This window comes from Heterodontus francisci, chromosome 1 (genome assembly GCF_036365525.1).
Source record: "Heterodontus francisci isolate sHetFra1 chromosome 1, sHetFra1.hap1, whole genome shotgun sequence".
In the NCBI taxonomy this organism is placed as follows: Eukaryota; Metazoa; Chordata; class Chondrichthyes; order Heterodontiformes; family Heterodontidae; genus Heterodontus; species Heterodontus francisci.
Genome location: NC_090371.1, coordinates 105,460,413 through 105,483,221, shown reverse-complemented (window position 1 = coordinate 105,483,221; position 22,809 = coordinate 105,460,413). Strand labels below are relative to the sequence as shown.

General features: G+C 45.5%; 1 protein-coding gene across 4 annotated transcripts in view; it reads right to left on the bottom strand.

Moving 5' to 3' along the window:
- ipo11 (importin 11) overlaps nt 1–3,064 on the bottom strand; it is an 837,351-nt gene extending 834,287 nt beyond the window's left edge. For 3 of the 4 annotated variants that reach the window (XM_068034109.1, XM_068034083.1, XM_068034101.1), the window contains exon 1: nt 2,976–3,064. The gene's annotated coding sequence lies outside the window, so the exon portion shown is untranslated. Of the gene's footprint in view, nt 1–2,407; nt 2,826–2,975 lie in introns of those variants that run through there. The other variant, XM_068034092.1, reaches the window with a different exon arrangement.
- Between the last annotated feature and the right edge of the window lie 19,745 nt (nt 3,065–22,809).

Genomic DNA, 22,809 nt, shown 5'->3' with positions numbered 1-22,809 from the left:
ACAACATTCAGGCTTGGGCTGATCAGCGGCAAGTTCACATTCACGTCAGGCAAGTGCCAGGCAATGACCATCTAAAACAGAAGGAAATCTAAACATCTGCCCTAGACATTCAACAGCATTATCATTGCTGAATCCCCCACCAACACCACCCTGGGGGCTACTATTGACTAGAAACTTAACTGGACCAGCCATATAAATACTGTGGCTACAAGAGCAGAAGAGGGGCTGGGAATTCTGCAGCAACCTAAGCCCTAACTCTCCAAAGCCTGTCCACCACCTACAAAGCACAAGTCAGGAGTGCAATGATAAACTCTCCACTTGCCTGGACAAGTGCAACTCCAACGCTCAAGAAGGACAAAGCAGCCCGCTTGATCTGCGCCCCATCCACCACCTTCAATATTCACTCCCTCCACCACCAGGACTGCATACAATCTCACAAGAAGCACTGCAGCAACTCACCAAGGCTCCTTCAACAGCACCTTCCAAACCAAAGACCTCTACCTAGGACAAGGGCAGCAGATTCATGGCAAAACCACCATGTGCAAGTTCCTCTCCAAGCCACACAGCATACCGATTTGGAACAATATTGTGCATCCTTCATTGTCATTGAGTCAAAGGCCTGGAAATCCCTTCCCAACAGCACTGTGAGTGCACCTGCACCACATGGACTGCAGCAGTTCAAGGTGGCGGCTCAACACCACCTTCTCAAAGGCAATTTGGGATGGGTAACAAATGCTGGCCTTGCTAGTGACGCTCATATCCCACGAACAAACAAAAACAAGTAACTGAGACAGCTACTACTGGAGTACAGAACGCTCCAAAAACATTTAACAGAAGTTTGAAATTAAATGGGAGACCCCATAATTTGAAACACTGTACCTAGAGCACTCTGTACAGTTTTGGTCACCTTATTTGAGGGACATACTTGCCAAGTTCTAGATTCCCCAAGGGGAAACATCACCCTCTCAGCATCTACCCTGTCAAGCCTCCTCAGAATCTTATACATTTCAATACCTCTCAATCTTCTAAACTCCAATGGGTACAGGCCCAATCTGCTCAACCTTTATTCATAAGACAAACCCTTCGTATCTGGAATCAACCCAGTGAACCTTCACTGAACTACTTCCCATGCAAGTATGTCCCTCCTTAAATAAGGTGACCAAAACTGTAGAGCGCTCTAGGTACAGTCTCACCAATACAGTTATAAGACTTTCCTACTTTTATACTCTATCCCCCTTGCAATAAAGGTCAACATTTGATTCACCTTCCTAATTACTTGCTGTATTTGCATGCTGACTTTGAGATTCATGCACAAGGACACCCAGGTCCCTCTGTACCACAGCATTCTGCAGTCACCCTCCATTTAACTAATATTCTGCTTTTCTATTCTTCCTGATAAAGTGGACCTCACATTTTTCCACATTCTAATCCATCTGCCACATTTTTTCCCACTCACTCAACTTATCTATATCCCTTTGCAGACTCTTTGTACTGAAGCCAAGTTTTGAGTGAGACATTAAACTGAGGTACCATCTGCTCTCAGGTGTATGTAAAAGATTCCATGGTACATTTTCAAAGAGCAGGGGCGTTATCCCCAATGTCCTGGCTAATATATATCCCTCAATCAACATTAAAATTGATTATCTGGTTATTGATCACCTTGCAGCTTGTGACAACTTGCTGTGTGCAAATTGGCTGCCACATGTCCTACCTTACAACAGTGACTACATTTCTAAAGTACTACATTGGCTGTAAAACGCTTTGGGAATCCTTGAGAAAGGCACGACAGAAATACAGGTCTTTCTTCCATAGTGAGCAACAAGAGCAGTTAGGACTAAGAGTTCAGTGCAAAAATGTGTTCAGTAGAAAGCTTTGCTCAGAGACTAACTGAGGAAAAGCCTATTGCATCCTCAGCAAGTGGGTCATGTGAAGAGATGTTTTGAATTACTCTTACAAATAGCCAGCACAAACAGAATAGGACAAATTGCCTCCTTTGGTCCTGTCAACTTACACAATTCTCAAAAATACAGCAGTCAAACACTGTTCTCAAACATTAATACAACATACTGAACTAAAACATCATTGTTCAAAGGTGGAATTTCCTGTGAGGAAAGTTGCACACAAATTGTCAAATTTAGTCAAACATCTAGTTATACCCAAATTTCATCAGTATATGCTTCAACATAAAAGTGGGCATGAACAAGCAAAAATCAGTGAGGACTATCAGGGCCTGCAATAGTTCAAACTCACACAATGTTCCTTTTTAAACATTAAAATTGAAGTTTCAAGTTATCTTTCATTCAGGCACATTCGGCAGTAAGTTTAAAAACATGCAAACGTTCAAGTTTTTCAATTAACGTGATCCATACCAATGCCATAAAAATATATTAAAGGCTGCGTAAAATACCATTATCAGCCAAGATGTGTTCAGGCGCAGTGGTTGAAGGACGAGCATAAAGGAACGAGAAAATTCGAGCGTACTGCAATTACGTGAACACAGTCGCATCTGAGAATTTTTGATATTTTACGCCGGGTATTGGCTTTGCACTAAGATTACACGTCTCTGGGCGCAAACACGCAGGAACTTCCAGGCCACATCTTCGGGTAAATTCCACAATGCATTCGATTTTACCAACAGTGAACCGAACCACCCAATTCAAATTGTTTGAGGATCCTGATTTTCTTGGTGGCGGGGAAGGAAAGAAACACTTTTGAAGAAATGTCTACATCTATTTAGGGAGAGGACAAGAGCGGGTGATTGAGTAATCAGATTCCAGTGATCTCAATGCCCACACCTGCCCCGCACGGCCACTGGCCGTAGGCCGGCCGCTGCCACACTCCTTTTACCTTTTGGGCTAAAATCTGCAGTAAATACCTGGACCTGAACACAGCGCCCATCAGGTGTACCAATGAGCCGTGAACCCGGTCTGGCCTTTGCGCGGCCAACCGATGAAGTGCCCCATGTGGTACTGTACCTGCTGTGTCTCCGTACTCCTCACTCGAATTCAGGCTCAGCGTCTCCACGCCTCAGGCAGGACCGCGCCATCAGCCAGCACCGCACATGCGCACAGCCCAGCAGGGCGCGCTCAATTCCGTCAGAGCAGCTTTGCTGAACTCCGGACTCCCAGAACAGCATCACCTAGCACTAACTCTTAGCAGTACTTAGTGTGCTAAGTTTAGATTTGGTCCCTCTCAGTTAAATTATCAGTAATGCATTGTGTATATTTTCCGTAAGTTTACTCGGACTTGCTATTTCAATACTTTAAATTTGTTCTCACGATATAGGCTATACTCGCAAGACGATCTTATATTAAATAAAAACAGAAATTGCTGGAAATAGCAGGTCTGGCAGCATCTGTGGAGAGAGAAGCAGAGTTAACGTTTCAGATCACCTTTCATCACAACCAGATGAAACAGACCTGAAACGTTAACCCTGCTTCTCTTTCCACAGATGCTGCCAGATCTGCTGAGTATTTCCAGCACTTTCTGTTTTAATTTCAGATTTCCAGCATCAGCAGTATTTTGCTTTTACAATCATATATTGCTTGTTTCTGCTCTCGATGTGGTACATCTTTGTAGGAGCAATCAGGAAGCCTTGGAAAACGGACGTCTAAATGGGGTAGAGTAACAACTGTATAGCATTGATGTCTTTGTGGTCAGAAGCTCATCTGCGGGTCAAATACAGGGATAGGCACCAACATGGTGCACCACGGACATCTGACAAAATTATTGACAGCCACAGACATGGGGTAAATTAATCTGCATCTAAAGTGTATAGCTATCCTAATGCCATCAAAACACAGTCCGATTTAAAATGCATTTCTCCCTATTTAATGAGATACCTGGCATTGTTTTTGCTTGCACAAGGAGTCAATGTCTGCCACACGCTTGATGTAGCGATGCGGAGAATCCAGAGAGATGTCAATCTGTCAGGTGTGATCTTGATCTCTTTCTCTCGCTCTCTCCTGCTCTGTGCCAATCCCTATCCCCTCTCTGTGTCCATCTCTCTCCCCCCTCTCTCCCCTCCTTCTCCTTCCCCCTCTTTCCCTCCTTCCTCTGTCCCTCCCCCTCTCCACACCTCTCTCCCTCTCTTTCTCCCCCCTCTGTCTGACCATTGCTGGCAGTGGGAACAGCAGTTTCCCAACTTCAGACAGATTCGGGGTTTTCTGGTAGGCTTATTTAAAAAATCTGAATCCGCCAGAAAACCCCAAATCTGTCCGAAGTTCAGAAACTGCTGTTCCCGCTCCCAACACATCAGCTGTGAGACTGGGTTGCAATTGTTTTTACAGCCACGCTGGTCAGGAAAAAGAAGCCAATGGGAAATTTCTCTTCCTTGAAATTACGAGTCACAAACCTCAAAATCTTTTACCACATATATGCCAACCCCTGGTCAAATATGACACCAATATTGCGAACTGTCTGGTTCAGCCTCAGACAATGGCTACGGAGAGGGATGAAATCAGTGGCTAGGGAATGGAGTTTGTGGCAGGAACCAAAGACAATGGGGGGGAATTTTATGCAGTCCACTGCAGCGGATTTGGTGGCATGCGGGTTGATGTAATTAGGCGGGAGGTTTTTTTTTATTCCTGATGGCCAGATGTTTTAGAGGCATTAAGTTGGTGGGTTTGCAGTGTTCTGGGGTTCCCCCAACATGGATTGCAGCTATGCATTCATTTAAGTAGCATGAATACTCATTACCCTACGGGCGTGCAACAGTCGTATTTGTGCAGTTGATTCTCAGGACTGTGTTCTTCTCTCTTTCACTCAGTTGCTAAACTATGCCAGCATTGGAATGGATGTTTGCCTCCAAGCCAGCATTGCAATGGATGTTTATCTCCACGCTACCGTTAGAATAGGTGTTTGCTCCAGGCTCGGCACCAGCAAGGATGAATCATCTCAGGGAATGGCAGCGACTGCATGGATCGGAGCGACATGGAGGAGCAGGGGATGGTAGTCGGGGAGTGAAGGGTGTGGTTGATGAGGTACATGGAGGAGCAGGGCAGTGTAGTCGGGGAGGGAAGGGTGTGGTTGATTGGGTGCATGGAGGAGCAGGGCAGGCTAGTCAGGGAGAAAAGGGTGGGAATGATCAGGTGCATCGAGGAGGCAGCCAGCGTGGAGTGGAGCATCCAGGTTGTTGAATGGTTGATGGTGATGGTGATGATGCACTTTGTCAGCTGCAGGGATGGTGGGTAGATTACTGTGGGTACTGTGTGAAGATATTTGGCAAAGGCCTAAAGGGAGGGATAAGTGCTGTCGACATCGGGGAGCTGTGGGACAAATTGAGGGTACTGGCAAGCAGAGCGAACGGCCACAGTCAATAGGGGAAAATGGATTCTGTCAGTGGGGAAGGTCAAGACTAATGGGTGGGTTTTCGACTGCTGCATATGGAGGAGAACGGGACTCGGTAACAATGGTCAGTTCAATGTGAGGAGGTTCAAGAATAAAAGTCGGCATAGCGATACTAACGGGAGAAGGAAACGGGGGGAGGGATGGCATGAATACATTGATGATTACACTGTGCATGGTAATGGGGGGAGACTCAATGGTAACAGTAACATTGGATGGGTCAAGGGTGATTGGTTCAAGCTGGAAGGTTGCAAGAGGAGGTTGGAAGGTGTGGAGACCTGCCCTGAATTCCACATGCATTATCTTCTCCAACGATAATGGAAACCACGTGGACACTCAAGGATTGCAAGGAGACTGGGATGAGGCAAATGACGGTGGGTGTGTCTTCTACCTGCCTGCAATTTGAAGGCAGATATTCGGAAGCTGTTTATTTTATTGATGGTTCAGCTCACTGGCAACAGAGGGCTGAATCACCACGCTCTTAATTATTGTTCAGAAAAGCCACAGCGAAATGGGTCTCATACCCCCAATTTGTCCAGTATCACGGGAAGAAGAACAAAGAGAGAGACTAAGTAGGGCTCTTTTCCCTCAACTCATGATGCCTGAGCACCAGCAACAGGCAGAACAGGAAGGTGACGATGCTCCGAATGATAACATTGAGGAACGGCCTTATTGAATACAGCACTGGCATGTCATCGCATCCTCAGGACAAGGACAAATTATCTTCAAGTGTCAGAGAGGCAATGCCAGAGACACCTAAGGATGTCATGTGAACTGGTCACAGAAATTTATTTTATTTATTATTTTATTTAGAGATACAGCACTGAACCAGGCCCTTCGGCCCACCAAGTCTGTGCCGACCATCAACCACCCATTTATACTAATCCTACACTAATCCCATATTCCTACCACATCCCTATATTCCCCTACCACCTACCTATACTAGGGGCAATTTACAATGGCCAATTTACCTATCAACGTGCATGTCTTTGGCTGTGGGAGGAAACTGGAGCACCCGACGAAAACCCACGCGGTCACAGGGAGAACTTGCAAACTCCACACAGGCAGTACCCAGAATTGAACCCGGGTCGCTGGAGCTGTGAGGCTGCGGTGCTAACCACTGTGCCGCCCACAGGATCCTGCAGCAAAACCTGCAGCCACTCAGCTTCGGTGGGAATTCCCATGCCAATTGCCCTCAAGGTGACTGCTGCACTCAATTTTTTCTCCAGCGTCTCCTTCTGGAGATCCATGGGCGACATAAGTGGCATCTCACTATCTGCAACCCACTGGTGCATCAAAGCCATTTTTCAATGTGCCGATAATTTAATTTGCTTACCTGTAGACAAGGACAGCCAGGCAGCAAGGTCTGCAGCCTTCGGCGCTATCGCTGGCTTCCCTAGAGTACAAAAGCTGATCAACTGTACTCCTGTGGCCATGAAAGCTCCCTGGGACCAGCCTGCTGTCTTTGTCAAGCGCAAAGGCTTCCAGTCTTTCAACGTACAGCTGGTTTGTGACCACAGGAGAAGAATCATGCATGTTTGCACACCTTTCCCAGGGAGCTGCCATGACTCCTACATTTTGAGGAACTCCCAGCTGCCAGCTGTTTTCGAAGAACCAGCCAAACTGGACGAATGGATCCTGGGTGATAAGGATTACCCACTTCATGCATTGTTAATGACACCAGTACGTCATCCCTAAAGCATTGCTCACACATCCACCAGAGCCATCATTGAACACACCGTTGGCATGTTGAAAATGCGATTCCATTGCCTTGACCGGTCTGGAGGGGCTCTTCAATATGTGCCACACTGAGGGTATCACGGATAATCGTGGTGTCCTGTCCCTTGCACCACCTTGCAATTAGACGCGGCAACATGCTGCAGGCGGTGGTACAGGAGGAACACCAGTCCTCCTCAGATAGGATGACTATGAAGAGGGTGAGGAGCAGGACAACAAGGACAACAATGACAACAATGCCATCATTGCTATGAGGGCCATGGAGAGACATGAAAGAGACATCAGGGAGAATCTCATTTATGCACATTTCAACCAACCATAAGCCACAGCATCAAGGAACGTTCGGAGGAGAAACCTAACAAGTCCCCACACAAGTTGCCTTTTACATGAGGTCTTATTCATCTCTGCAATCTTAACGACACATTACTGGATTTTCATGTGTCTGGCATTTGAAATCATCTATGGGCTACGATGAATGCGACTACACGCCACTGCAGGCAGCATTAAGTTATGACTGCAGAAAACAAAAGTGTGCCTTGACAATATTGGATAAAGTTATTAATCATCAATAGGAAAACAGCCATCATTGAAGAGTGAAGGCTCAAATTCCAATGAGATTTGGGCATTTCTTGAGATGTTTTGCAAACATCATTGCATTACTGCCATTGGGCCCCCAAAAAAACTCTTTGTATCCATCTGTAACCAAGTAAAGCATTACCGAGAGTGCATCAAATTTTGCATGAAATAAAAATGTTTGAATGCATCTTTGCAATCGTGACAATTTATACAGCACCCGTGCCACCTTTGTGATCAAAACAGTTTCAATTTTCTTTTTTTCCAACAATGTCTACCCCAACATTAGCAGCTGAGGTTGAGGCAGTCTGCTCAGTGCGCTGCCCCGTTGCTGTAGATGACCACGATGAGCGTCTTCTGGAGGAACGGGGCCTTGGTGACTCCATCCTACTGGGGATCTACAGCAATGGTGCTTGAGTATCCCCATGTGCTCACCTGCTGAAGGTGAGGGAGGTCAATGATGGGGGAGGATGAGACGCCACTTACCCTCGGGGGTGTCCTGAGAGGATGGCCCTGAAGCAGTTGCCTTGCACTCCTCCTGTGTGCACGATTGCACCTGCCTGTCCTCCTGAGGGGAAGGAGCACCTGGAGGGAGGTAGAGGTTCCTCGCACCCCGCTCCCCCCCCTCCGTCTTGCTTAGACTCTGCTGCATGGATCCCATGGTAACAGCGATGAAGTGCAGGTCCGATTGCATATGGCTCAAGTGGTCAACCAGACTCGCCATGGAGCTCGCCAAACTCTCTACTGAGGAAGCCACACGCCCAAATGCTTGGGACATGACAAACGTCATGGCTTGCAGGGACTCCTCCATAGTACCGCCAAAGCCACACATGACCTCAGGCATCCCCCACATATTTTCCACGTGGCTTTGCTGCACATCCAGCAGACTTCTCATAGCAACAAACAGAGGATCATCATGAGAGTGGGGCTGAGCAGGGGCCTGGTCCTCAGCAGTCCTCTCATTGTAAAGGGACCTGGCTGGCACATGCTTTCTCAGCTGCTGGGAAGTGTCTGTGTCATGCACACCAGCTTGTGACCCAGATTCTAATCCTAAATCCCCTATGGACCGTGTGGATGTATCTGCGCTGGTGGAGGTGGAAGAAGAGTCAGGTGACAGTGCACCCTCTGGGGCATTGGCTTCTTCTTCCTCCCCAAAGGAGGATTCTTGGGCCACATGGCATTCTGTGACTTGAGTGCACGCACCTGCAGTGGAGACACAAACAGAGACACTTTAAGAATCTGCTTCACATCAGTTCACATAATTTCCTTCAGATTCCACATTGGCTGCAAGAGCTGAGATGACACTTCATCCTTATGCCTTGTGGCTCCTGCCTCACCATCTCTGCTCTTCCTGCCTCACTCCTCTCTCGCGATCTCTGAAGCCTGCTCCTCAGCTGTGGTTGGCAGCCAGGGCCCCCTCCTCCCATCTTAGCACACTCATGCTGGTTGTGGCTTCGTTTATCCTGCAGCAGACAGTGCAGATTTAATGACATGGCAAATGATGCATGTTATGACCCTCTCCTCTCTAACTTTTTGCCAGCCGTGTGCCAGTCTGTCCCTTTTTGTTCTCGGCAGGGGTCCGTTACAATTCGCCAGCCCTCTGCTGGAGGGTTTCCCAAAAGCCGACACAGAAATTAGGGGTGCAGATTTCACTACAGGCTGGGGTTTCTCCTCAACCTGGCACATGTGGCAACTCCTACAGTACTCCACCACATCTTTGTGGAGTTTTGGCCAGTCAAACTGCTGCCTTATGCGGGCTTTGGTTTTTCATATACCGACATGTACAGCCACTGTCAACTCATGGGCCATTCTTAATATTTCTTTCCAGTACCTTTGTGGCACCACTAACTGGTGAACCACTGTCCACTCTTTGTCCTCATGTCTATGAGGAGAACTCCACTTCCACTTCATTCTTTAGATAGCAATCAGGCACTCCCTCTGCTTCAATTTCAGTCTGGGCAGCCTGTGCTAACTCTCTCAAAACTGGGTCAGCTCGCTGAGCCTCAGCTAGGGAAGATCCATCTAATCCATTCCTGGGGTCCTCTAACTTTCCAAAGAAAGTTTCAGACTGATAGACCTCATGGTCATCTGTTTGCAGTGCCAATTCAGTCTCCTCTGGGGGAGCTGGTTTGGTCATGGCCTGAGTCATTACACATTCAGTGGAACAGCAGGGGACTGTCTCCTGCCACTGCCCTGTCTCTCTGACCTCCTTCGGTCTCTCTATCACTACTGGGAATGCTATTACCATCGCCCCCGCCAGATCATTACCTAGGAGCAGGTCAACCCCATCCGCAGGCAAACTAGGGACAATCCCTATGGTCACCAGTCCCAAAACTAGGTCACACTCCAAGTGCACCTGGTGTAAAGGTATGGGCGTGCTCTGCTCTCCAATGCCATTCACCACCATTCTGGTATTTACTGCACTCTCTGGAGGAAAGGGCATGCTTTTACCCAGCAAAAAGGATCTGGAGGCTCCTGTGTCCATGAGGATTACTATGGGCTGATTTGCCCTACTCGAGGGATATAGGGTTACTCTCCCTTCAGCTACAAAATCCTGATAACCTTCAGGCATCCTATTAAGTTTTCCTGCACCTGCAGCAGTATGTTTTCTGGGTCTTACAACTGCTGCATTTAAAGCCACAGCTCGTTCTGCAGCACTTTCCATCAGGGTCCCTTCTCCTTCACCAAGTGGGTGTGCCCTGATTAATAGGCTTTCCCCGTAGTATCCAGCAGTCCGCTCTCAGATTACTAGCCTTATTACAATGGAAGCATATAGGTGTCCGGGTCTCAGTCCTACTTTCAGCACCTTCTCTTTTAGCCAGAGGAGGGCACCCTGTGTGTCCAAATTTTCTTTCTCTCCCAGGACTGCTTGGGCTGCTATCAGCTTCACACCCTTTGTCCTTTTTGGATTTGTGGGGGTTCCTAGGAAAGGTTTTCCCCTGGGGAACTGACTTGTATATTAGAAGAAACTCATCAGCCAGAACTGCAGCTTGCCTCGTTCTATGTACGTTTTGTTCCTCCACATGGGTCTTTACAGAGAGGGGGAGAGAGTTTTTAAATTCCTCCAGGAGAATTACCTCTCTGAGGTTTTCATAGATGGGCTGCATTTTAAGAGCCCTCAACCACTGGTCAAAAGCCAGCTGCTTACTTCACTCAAACTCCAAGTACGTTTGATCAGCTTGTTTCCGGGGGATTCGAAACTTCTGGCGGTAGGCTTCTAGTACTCGCTCATACGCCCCGAGGATAGCATTTTTTGGCAGTTCATAATTTGATGAAGTCTCATCTGGCAACAGGGAATAAACCTCATGGGCTTTTCCTGTGAGCTTGCTTTGTAGCAGTAGTGTCCTGTTCTCAACCAGCCATTTTAACTGCCTTGGGAGTTTCTCAAAAGATAGAAAAAATGCTTCTGTGTCTCCCTCATTGAATTTTGGAATCAACTGGGAAAATTGTAAAAACTCAGCATACAGCCCCGCATTACTTGTATTCTCCATATTGGTCAGGCTTTCACTGGTGTTAGTATATCACCCCCTAGCTAACTCAAGCTGCCTCAGCTCTCTTTCCTCCTGTTCCTTCCAGAAGGCTCTTTCTCTCTCTCTTTGTCTCTCTCTTTCCCTGTCTTCTAATTCAAGTTTCTTCTGTTCCAATTGTATCTCTGCCAAGATTACCCTGCCTGACTCGAATTCTAACCCTGCCTCTGATTCTTCGGATTCGAGGGTAAAATGGTTGGCCACTAGTCTTAGGAGTTCCGATTTCCTAGCTTTGGCACGGAAAGAGATCTCACACTGCTCAGGCATATTCCTCAGCTCCTCCATAGGTTGTGTCTTTTCACTTAGAACTATAGAACCAATTACGGCACAGAAGGAGGCCATTCAGCCCATCGTGTTTGTACCAGCCTATAAAACTAGCTGCCCAATATAATCCCACCTTCCAGCACCTGGTCCGTAGCCTTGCCGGTTACAGCACTTCAGGTACATGTCCAGGTACCTTATAAAAGAATTAAGGGTTTCTGCCTCCACCACCGTTCGTGGCAGCGAATTCCAGACACCCACCACCCTCTGGGTGAAAATGTTTTTCCTCATGTCCCCTCTATTCGTTCTACCAATCATCTTAAATCTGTGTCCCCTGGTAACTGACCTCCCCGCCAGGGGAAACAGGTCCTTCCTGTCCACTCTATCTAGGCCCCTCATAATTTTGTACACCTCAATTAAGTCTCCCCTCAGCCTCCTCAGTTCCAGGGAAAACAACCCCAGCCTATTCAATCTTTCCTCGTAGCTGCAGCTTTCAAGCCCTGGCAACATTCTTGTAAACCTCCTCTGTACTCTCTCCAGAGCAATTATGTCCTTTCTGTAATGTGGTGACCAGAACTGTACGCAATACTCCAGCTGCGGCCTAACCAGCATTTTATACAGTTCCAGCATCACACCCCTGGTTTTGTATTCTATACCTCGGCTAATAAAGGAAAGCAATCCATATGCCTTCTTCACCACTCTATCTACCTGTACTGCCTCCTTCAGGGACCTGTGGACATGCACTCCAAGGTTTCTCATTTCTTCTACCACTCTCAATAACCTCTCCTTTATTGTGTATTCCCTCGCTTTATTTGCCCTCCCCAAATGCATTACCTCATACTTCTCCGGATTGAATTCCAATTGCCACTTTCCCACCCACTCAATCAAATCATTGATGTCATTCTGCAGTCTACGGCTATCCTCTTCACTATCAACTACACAACCAATTTTTATGTCATCAGCAAATTTCCCAATCATGCCTCCCACATTTAAGTCCAAATCATTGATACATACCCAAACAGCAAGGGACCCAACACTGAGCCCTGTGTAACGCTACTGGAAACCACTTTCCATTCGCAAAACCATCCATCGACTACTACCCTTTATTTACTGTCTCTGAGCCAATTCTGGATCCAACCTGCCACCTTCCCCTGTATTCCATGGGCTTTCATTTTACTGACCAGACTGCCATGCAGGACCTTGTCACATGCCTTACTAAAATCCATGTAGACCACATCCACTCCATTACCCTCATAAATCCTCCCTGACACTTCCTCAAAAAACTCAGTTAAGTTAGCAAGACATGATCTTCCCTTAACAAAGCCAGGCTGGCTATCCGTGATTAATCTGTGCCTTTCTAAGTGGCAGTTTATCCTGTCCCTAGAATTGATTCTAACTATTTACCCACCACCGAGGTCAGAATGACCGGCCTATAATTATTTGGCCTATACCTCGCATCCTTTTTAAACAATGGTACAACGTTCACACACCTCCAATCATCAGTATCTCGTGAGGATTTGAAGATGATCCTCAGCAAATCTGCTATTTCCTCCCATACTTCCTTTAACAACCTGGGATGCAATCCATCCGGTCCTGGCGATTTATCCACTTTCAAGGATGTCAGACTCTCTAGTACTTCCTCTCTCATTATGCTTTTCGTATCTAATATTTCACACTCCTCCTCTTTAAAAACGTCTGCATCAACCCTCTCCTTTGTGAAGACAAAGACAAAAAACTCATTAAAAACCCTGCCTGCATCTTCTGCATCCACACATAAGTTTCCTTGTACATCTCTGATAGGCCCTACCCTTTCCTTAGTTATCCTCTGGCTCTTAATGTACTGATAAAGCATCTTTAGGTTTTCCTTGATTTTATCTGCCAATAATTTTTCATGTCTTCTCTTGGCTTTTCTAATTTCCTTTTATACATCACCCCTGCACTTTCTGTACTCCTCCAGGCTTTCTAAAGTATTAAGATATTTGTGATCGTCATGCTTTCTTTTTCTGCTTTAACTTACCCTGTAAGCTTCTAGATAACCAGGGGGCTCTAGATTTGGCAGTACCACCCTTAATCTTTGTGGGGCCATGCCTACACGGTGCCTGTAGTATCTCGCTTTTGAATGCCTCCCACTGGTTTGCCACTGATTTTCCTTCAAGTATCTGTATACAGTCCACTTTCGCCAGGTCACCTCCCAGTTTTGTAAAATTTGCCTTCCCCCAATTTAGAAGCTTTGCTCCTGTTTTATCTTTGTCCTTTTCCATGATTATGCTAAAACTAACTGTATTATGTACACTATCGCCAAAATGGTCACCCACTGCTACTTCATCCACTTGCCCAGCTTCATTACCGAACCTATCCCAAGTTACTTCACCCTGGCTTGGCAGTGTACTAGCTTCGGTCACGGACATGTTATTATTCTAGCACACACGACCAAAAGAAAACCTGTATTGAAATCTTTTGTCTTTTTTGATTGGGATCAATTTGATTTCCCACTTTCAATTTCTCATTTGTCTGTGGGTCCAATCCCGGACACTATCCCCCAAATTTCTGTTATGACTGGGTGAGGGAGGGATCTCAGGCTCCCCTATTGGCCCTTTCCTGGTTTGGCCGGAACAAGGTTTATCTTTTAAAACACAGTGTTTTTAGCTTCACCTCAGTGAGTCCTTGCTCACTGCTCGCTAATTGTAATTGTAAATGAACCAACCAAACAGGTTTTCTCAAGTCTAAACAAGAAAGATGTAAGTTTATTAACCTTATCACTCTAACTCGGTTAAAATTACTAAACTACACAACGCAATCACGCAGGCATGGATACGAGATAAACACACACACACAAATAAATACAGAGGGGGAGAAAGAATGAAAGGGGGAGGTTTAAATAGGGTTGGCAATAAATAGAATTTTGTTGCTGTCTTTCGGTTTGGATGTAAAGTCCTTGATTGGAGTTGAGGACTTGCAGTTCTCGCTGGGGCCCACTGTACACTTTCAGACTTGTTTCTCTGGTACCAGAAGGCTGAAGAGGTCCTTTGTCTTGAGGCTTAAGCTGCTTCCGTGGGTCCCTGGGATTTTGTTTGAGAGAGAGAGACAGGGAGAGAGACCTTCCTTCTCTTTAGTCTTCAAATCACAGTCTGCTACCTTTCTGTGTGGCACAATTCAAACAGTTCCCAGTCTGGCCAGCAGGTAAATCATGTGACCAGCTCTTTGTTTGAAACAGCATCTTCTGCAAAGGTTGTTGATTCTCAAAGTTCTCCAGTCACACAGGGTGGGGTGTGGAGCATTGACTCTTACAGACAAAGAAGGTTGATTGCTACGATTGCCCAGACCAATCTTGTTAATTGAATCAGTGATCACTTCCATTATCTCTCTATTCAAATGTCTCTCAGAATGCAAATTTGCAGCCATGTTTCAGCTGTCCAACTCTGTGGTCTTTTTTAAACAAGTTCTGTGCGATGTCCAGCAAAAGGGTTCAAGTAGTGTTCCATCTGATGAAATTAATATGTTTCCATTTGGCAGGTGTGGTTTTCGTTACAATGCATCACAACCATTGCATACATGCATCAACATCACTCATTCTGCATTGGCTTTTGCACGATATCCAATTACATAAGCAATGCCAATATTCATCATTTATAAATGGGACCAAGGCTGCTCATGCATTCCACTGCATTGCTTGCGTGCCCTCTGCCTTAAAGACACGGAGCCATAGAAGAAAATAATGGAGCAGCCTCGCCAGGACCACCTACCCTCGCTGATCTGAGCAAGTCATTGATTCACTTGAGGCACTGCACCCAGGATTTACAAGTTACCCCACGATTCGAGACCTCCTCCACTACCTCCATCCAGGCAACCTTGGAGAGGCGGCGGGGGGGGGTGGCTTTGGACTCCATCTGTCTGGTGGAGGACCTCCCACATTTCCCTGATGGCCTGGAGGAGAACTTGCAGGGAGGGATCACTAATCCATGAGGTGGGATGCTGCCTGATGTCTGCCATTTGATTCATTTTGGCTGTAGGGAAAATAAATGATAAAAAGTTGGTGGTGACTTTCACAAAATAAGGGAGGCAAAAACATTTTGATTTAAGTAAAAGCTTCAATTTAAGTTATTCTGAAGAGACTTACAAGAAAGATGGCTGCTGATCCTTGAGGTTGCAAGCACAGAAATGTTTTATGTCTGTGGCGATCATGGTACTTGAGGCAGTGACGGCGGGTTTCACCAATGAAAGGCCACCCCCGCCTTATGATCCCACTTGGGCCCGTTGCCGCATGGCTAATTTAAATACAAAATCGCATGGAAAATGGGATATGCGGCAGGAGCGGAAGTTATGATAGCTTCCGGTCCCAGCGTTGGGAATGCCACGGCACTCATAAGATTCCACCCAATGCCTCGGCCTTCCCAATATTTAGTTGGAGGAGATTTCTGCTCATCTGGTCCTGGATGTCGCAGAAGCAGACTGAGGTTAGACACAGTGGAGGGTTTGAGAGAGGTAGTGGTGATGAGGAAGAGTGGGATGTCATCAATGTACATACAGAAACTGACGCTGTACTTTCAGGTGATGTTGCCAAAGGCAGCATGTCGGTGACAAATATGAGGGGCCAAGGACAGGCCCTTGGGTGACACCAGAGGTAATAGTGCAGGAATGGCAAGAGAAGCCTTTGCAAGTGATGCTCTGGCTATAACAGGATAGTTAAGAATGGAAGCAAAATACTGCGGATGCTGGAAATCTGAAATAAAAACAAGAAATGCTGGAAATACTCAGCAAGTCTGGCAGCATCTGTGGAAAGAGAAGCAGAATTAACGTTTCGTGTCACTGAGTCACTAGCAGCGGTGGCAGAGGATAAAAGAGAGCGGGGGAACAGTGCGGACCTGATCGGGACAGTAGAGTGGCGGCAGAGGATATGAGAGACAGAGAGAACGGAGGAACAGCACAAACTCTATCAGTGTAATTCCAAAAAAAGCAAGGAGTGACGTGAGACGACAGCAGGTAGGTGATTTGTTGGTGAGTACTAGGTTTTATTTTAAAACTAGGGCAGTGATTTAAACTAGGAATAGGAAACTTTAAAGTAGTGTATTTTTTTTATTGCTTAACTATTTAAACTAATTAATAACATTTCAATCAGGGTATGTATAACAGTAAGGGAATGAGTATTAGCATAGAGCTGGTCAAGAGGCATTAATTAAAATTAATAGTCGATATAAGGTATGAACTAGATTACACAGAAAGGGAGCAGAGATATTTTTCTTAGATCATGGATGAGCTGCTGACACCTGATGCTTGCAATTCCTGCGCCATGTGGGAACTTCAGGTCACTTCATGCGTCTTGGGGGCAATCACATGTGTAGGAAATGTCTCCAGCTGCTTGAACCCGAGCTCAGGATTTCCAAGCTTGAGGGGCAGCTGCAATCACTGCAGAACATCAGGGAGGATGACAGTTTCCTGGATCATACGTTCCGAGAGGTGGTCAGTCCACAGGCGGTGAGAGTTCAGGATAGTAGATCGGTGGCCATCTGGAAACACAGGAAGAGCCAGGAAATGCAGGAGTCTTCAGGGTGTATACCACTCTCAAACCCGTGCTTGGAGTGACGACACCTTGAAGGAGTGCAGTCCAGATCATGGCACCAATGGGCAAGGGACTGCACAGGAGGGAACAGCAAAGAGTAGAAGTGCAGTCATTATAGGAGATTCCATAGTTAGGGGGACAGACAGAACTTTCTGTAAGCATGAGCCTCACATGGTGTATTGCCTCTCTGGTGCCAGGGTAAAGGACATCATGGAGAGGGTGCAGAATATTCTGCAGAGGGGAGGGAATGAACCAGAAGTTGTGGTACATGTCAGTACCAATGACATAGAGGGAACAGGTATTGAGGTCAGATTTTCAGGAGCTGGAGAGAAATTAAAATCTAAGGCCTTGGAGGTTATAATCTCTCGATTACTCCCAGTGCCACATGCTAGCAAACATAGAATCAGGAGGATCAATGCATTGCTTAAGATATGGTGCAGGAGGGAGGGCTTCAGATTCTGGGAACATTGGGACTAGTTAGGGGCAGGAGACATCTATTCAAAAGAATGGGTCGCACCTCAACAGGACTGGGACCAATGTCCTTGCAGGGAGGTTTATTAGTGTGGTTGGGGAGGGTTTAAACTAAATTGGCAGGGGGATGGGCACCAGCATATAGAAATAGAAAAGAGAAATAAGATGCATAAAGGAATGAGAGTGTTTGATTGGTCTAGGGAAGAAAGTTGCACCATATTAGATAGGAAAAGACTAAGAAAGAATATGAGGAATACAAAGATAGGTTTACAATGCATATATGTAAATGCATAAGGTGTGGTGAATAAGGTTGGTGAGCTACAAGCACAAATAGCCATGTGGGAATATGATGTGTGGAAATAATGGAAACATGGCTTAAAAATGATGAGGACTGGGAGCTTAATATGCAAGGATACAAAGTGTTCAGAAAAGATAGGGCAGGAGAAAAAGGGAGGTGGGGTAGCAGTACTGATCAGGGAAGACATTGTAGTGTTGGAATGGGGGGATGTCTTTGTCAGGGGGAAAGATAGGATAAATTTGGTTACAGTTGACGGATGACGCTACTGGGTGTATTCAATAGGCCTCCAAATAGTGAGAGAGATAAAGGAGCAAATCTGCAGGGAAATCACAGAGATGGGGGCAGTGGGATTAGGTGATTTGCTCTTGCAGAGAGCTGGCATAGACATGATGGGCCAAATGGCCTCCCACTGTTCTGTAACCAATCAATGATTCTATGTGCAAGAACGATAGAGCGGTGATATTTGGGGACTTTAATTACCCAAATATGTATTGGGGTAATGTTAGAGTGAAGGATAAGGGGGGGAGGATTTTCTGAAATGTCATCAGGAGAACTTCCTTGACCAGTATGTTCTCGGTCCAACTAAGAAGGAGGCATTAAAATAAAAGCAAAATACTGCAGATGCTGGAAATCTGAAATAAAAACAAGAAATGCTGGAACCACTCAGCAGGTCTGGCAGCATCTGTGGAAAGAGAAGCAGAGTTAACGTTTCGGGTCAGTGACCCTTCTTCGGAAGGAGGCATTGTTGGATCCGGTGCTGGGGAATGAGGAGGACCTAGCAGACCAAGTGTCTGTGGGGGAATACTTGAGTAAGAGTGATCATTGTATCGCAGTGTCATGAAGACCCTCACCTGCCAAGAATTAGGCCTATTAATTTCGTCATATGTACATTAATTTTAAACTGTTGCTGGAGTGAAGAAATTACTTGTTTAAAGAGATCACCAGACATTTGGCTGGAGGACATTTGCATACTAAGAGACGGTGCTTGTGGAGACAAAGTAGCTACTCCCTGGTCCAATTAACCCAAATGGATTTTGATCACCAGACATTGAAGGTGTCAGGAAGCTCGCACTCCAGGGTCAGTTCAGATGATAGAATCCACAAAGGCAGGAGTTTGTTTAAACAGTGAGTCACATGACTAACCTGCTAGCCAACCTGGAGTTTAAATTGTGCTCACAGGGCAGTTTGAAGACAGACTGCAGATTGTAACTGAACCTGGAACAAGACAATAATAAAAGCAAAATATTGCGGATGCTGGAAATCTGAAATAAAAACAAGAAATGCTGGAACCACTCAGCAGGTCTGGCAGCATCTGTGGAAGGAGAAGCAGAGTTAACGTTTCGGGTCAGTGACCCTTCTTCGGAACAAGACAATCTCTCTCCTGGCTGGCTCTCTCTCACCTTCTCACAAACCTCTGGACCCACTGAAGTCGCTGAAACCTCAAGAGAGAAAAGACTTCTACATCGAAACAAGTTAAAGTGTACACTGGGCCCCAACGAACAGCAAGACTTACCAGCTACCAAAGACTCCACATTGAACTTAAAGGACTGTAAATACACCCAGCTATTGCTTCAAACTTTTCCCCTTTATTCTTTCTACTTTTTCTGTCTCTAACTGCATGTATGTTTATCGCATATGCATGCTAGCGTGGTCGTGTCGCGTATTTGCAGTTGTTAACCAAATTTGAGTTTAAGATTAATAAACTTTCCTCTTTCTTGTTTAAATTTAAGAAAACCTGTCTGATTTGATTTCTTTGCCTTGCAATTGGAAAGCAGTGAACAAGGATTCACTGAGGAGGAGCTGAAAACACAGTGTTTTAAAATTAAACTCTATTACAGTTAAACCAGGCAACGGCTGAGGGGGAACCCCTTGACCCCTGTCTCACCTGGTCGTAACAATAGGTTTAGATTAGCAATGGAGAAGAGCAAGGTACAATCTAAAGGAGAACTTCTAAATTGGAAGAGGATTAACTTCAATGGGATGAGAAGGGACCTCGCCAGGGTAAAATAAAACCAAAGACTGACAGAAAAAACTTTCACAGAATAATAGGTGATCTTTAAGGAGGAGATGCTTCAGGTACAGGCATTCCAACAAGGCAAAACGTAAGTGAACTAAAGCCAGGGCTCCTTGGATGACAAGGGAGATAGAGAATATGATGGAACAATACAAGTGGATATATGATGCATGTCAGGTGAATTCTTTAAGCGAGAACCAGGCCAAATACAATAGGTTCAGTGGGAAAGTGAAGAGGAAAATAAGACTGACAAAGAGAGAAGATCAGAATAGAATGGCAGCGAACAGAAAAGGGAACCCAAAAATCGTCCACCAGCATGTAAATAGTAAGCGGGTAGTAAGAGGCGGGGTGCGGCCTATTAGGGACAAGATAAATGCTTAGAAGCACAGGGCAAGGCTAGAATACCTAGTTAATACATTGTATTGGTGTTTACTAAGGAAGAGGAGGCTGAGAAAATATTGGTAGAAGCAAAGATGGTAGAGATAATGGAAGTGGATGAAAGTTGTTAGGCAGAATGTAATGGAAAGACTGGCTGTGCTTAGAGTGGAAAAGTCGCCTGGTCCAGATGGCTTGCATCCCAGATTGTGAAAGGAAGTGGGAGTGGAGATAGCGAAAGGGCTTGCCATAATCTTCTAATTTTCCCTAGATATGGGGGAGGTGCCAGAGGATTGGAGAGTGGCACATGTAACATCCTTGTTCAAGAAAGGGGATAAAGACATTTCTAGTAACTACAGGCCAATCAGTTTAATATCACTGGTGGGTAAGGTTTCAGGAACAATAATCAGGGAAAAAATCAACAGGCACTTGCAGAGATTTGAGTTAATTAAGGAGAGCCACCATGGACTTGTAAAAGGCAGATCAGATCATGCTTGATGAATCTATTATGGACAGGTGGTAAGTAGTGTGGGTGGCTTCCACTTTTCACCTCCCAACTGACTGCAGATAGTGCTTAGTTAAAAATGGTGTGTCAGTCCCTGAGTGTTTTTAGGGTTAAATGAACAGACGACAGTCTTTCTTGTAGGTTTAAAAAAAGGAAGCTTAACTTTTCATCTAAACAGCAAACCTGAATTGTTCGCAATCTTCACCCACTCACACTGTCACACACACACATGCACACATAAGGATAGATAGAAGGAAAAGGGTAAGATGCAACTAAAGTCCCAAGTTATGTAAGAGGTCATGGTTCACAGAAACCTGTTGAATCTTCTCAGGAGGTAAGTCTTTGCAAAGGCCTGGATGTTTGCACTTGTGAACTTGCTGAGGTGTTGCAGATTTCTGGTGGTTAAAACTTCAGTCCAGAAACAGTGGTCACCATTTAAGTTCTTTGCTGCAGCAAATTGAAGTATAGTATCAGCAGCAGATCTTCTTCCCAAGCTGGACCAATCTCACAGTCTTCGGCTGGAATTGGCTTTCTGTGATCTTTACTTGATCTCGCCTCTCTATCCAGAGGACTACCTTTTAAGGTAAAAATCCATCACATTTGAGTCTCTGTAAGGTGACACAAGGCCCTCTCCCATGGTGAGACCATGGAAACCATTGCTATCTGCTGGTGTCTGGATGGGGACTATTCTGTTATAATGGTCTACTTCACACCTATTCATCTTGTTTTGGGCTGTGGAGTCAGTCTGTCTTACAGAACCTTTGTTAGTCCCATTCCTGTAGGTAGGAGTTATTAACATGAAGTGGGCTCCTTTCAATTTCAATGGGTTCTCCACTGAGCTAATTCAGATTAGATTAGATTAGAGATACAGCACTGAAACAGGCCCTTCGGCCCACCGAGTCTGTGCCGACCATCAACCACCCATTTATACTAATCCTACACTAATCCCATATTCCTACCAAACATCCCCACCTGTCCCTATATTTCCCTACCACCTACCTACACTAGTGACAATTTATAACTCATTAGATGCATCTAATGAGTTTCATCTTTGCAGACTGGCTTGTTTATTGACAGTACAGGAAGGGTCACCTGACCTCGACTCCATTTAGTCTGTGGTACAAATGTGACCATTTTCTTGTGCTTCAGTTTAACAGTTGATTATTTATTTCATAATTTCTGCAGTTCATTGTTTATTTCATTACTACTCCTTCCGAGCATGACAAATCAAATAGTTTTTTTTTGATGAAGTAACAGAGAAGGTTGATGAAGGGAAAGCAATAGATGTTGTCTATATGGATTTTAAGAAAGTGTTTGCTAAAGTACCATATCAAGACTGGTTAACAAAATTGAGGCTCATGGAATAGGACGGTCAGTGTCAGCTTGAATAAAAAAGCTGGCTTAGAGACAGAAAACAGCGAGTCATGGTAAATGGTTGTTTTTCAGACTGGAGAATCAAAGTCAGTGGTGTTCCCTAAGGTTCAGTGTTAGGACCACTGCTTTTTTGATATATAGAAATGACTTGGATATTAGAATACATAGTAAAATTTCAAAACTTGCCGATGATATCGAACTTGGATGTGTGGCAGAGCATGAGGATGATATCAGTTGACTGCAACAGGACATAGATAGACTGGCACAATGAGCAGACAAGTGGAAGATGGAATTTAATACAGAGAAGTGTGAGGTGATGCATTTTGGCAGAAGGGATAGGAAAGGCAATATAAACTTAATGGCACAGTTCTGAAGAGTGTATACAGACAGAGGGACCTGGGGGTGATGTGCATAGATTTTTAAAGGTTTTGAGAGAGTAGTTAGCACAGCATATGGGATCTTGGGCTTCACAGATAGAGGTGTTGGCTGGAATTTTATGCTGGTGACGGAGGTCTTGATGGCTGGAAAAAACGACACCAAGAACTCCACATCACCTCTTCTGTGGAAGGCCTGCTGCATCTAGTGCTAATTAGGCACTTAAGTGGACAGTGGCAGGCCATTATGGCATCAAGGACCCTGGTGACGGAAGTCCTGCCCTTGGCCAATCAGAGGCCGGCAGCTCTTCCACTGAGCAGCGCCATAGCGGAGGCATTGGCTGCTGCCGATGGAGCACCTACCCAAAGCCCAGGAGCACCGGTGGACCCAGGCCAC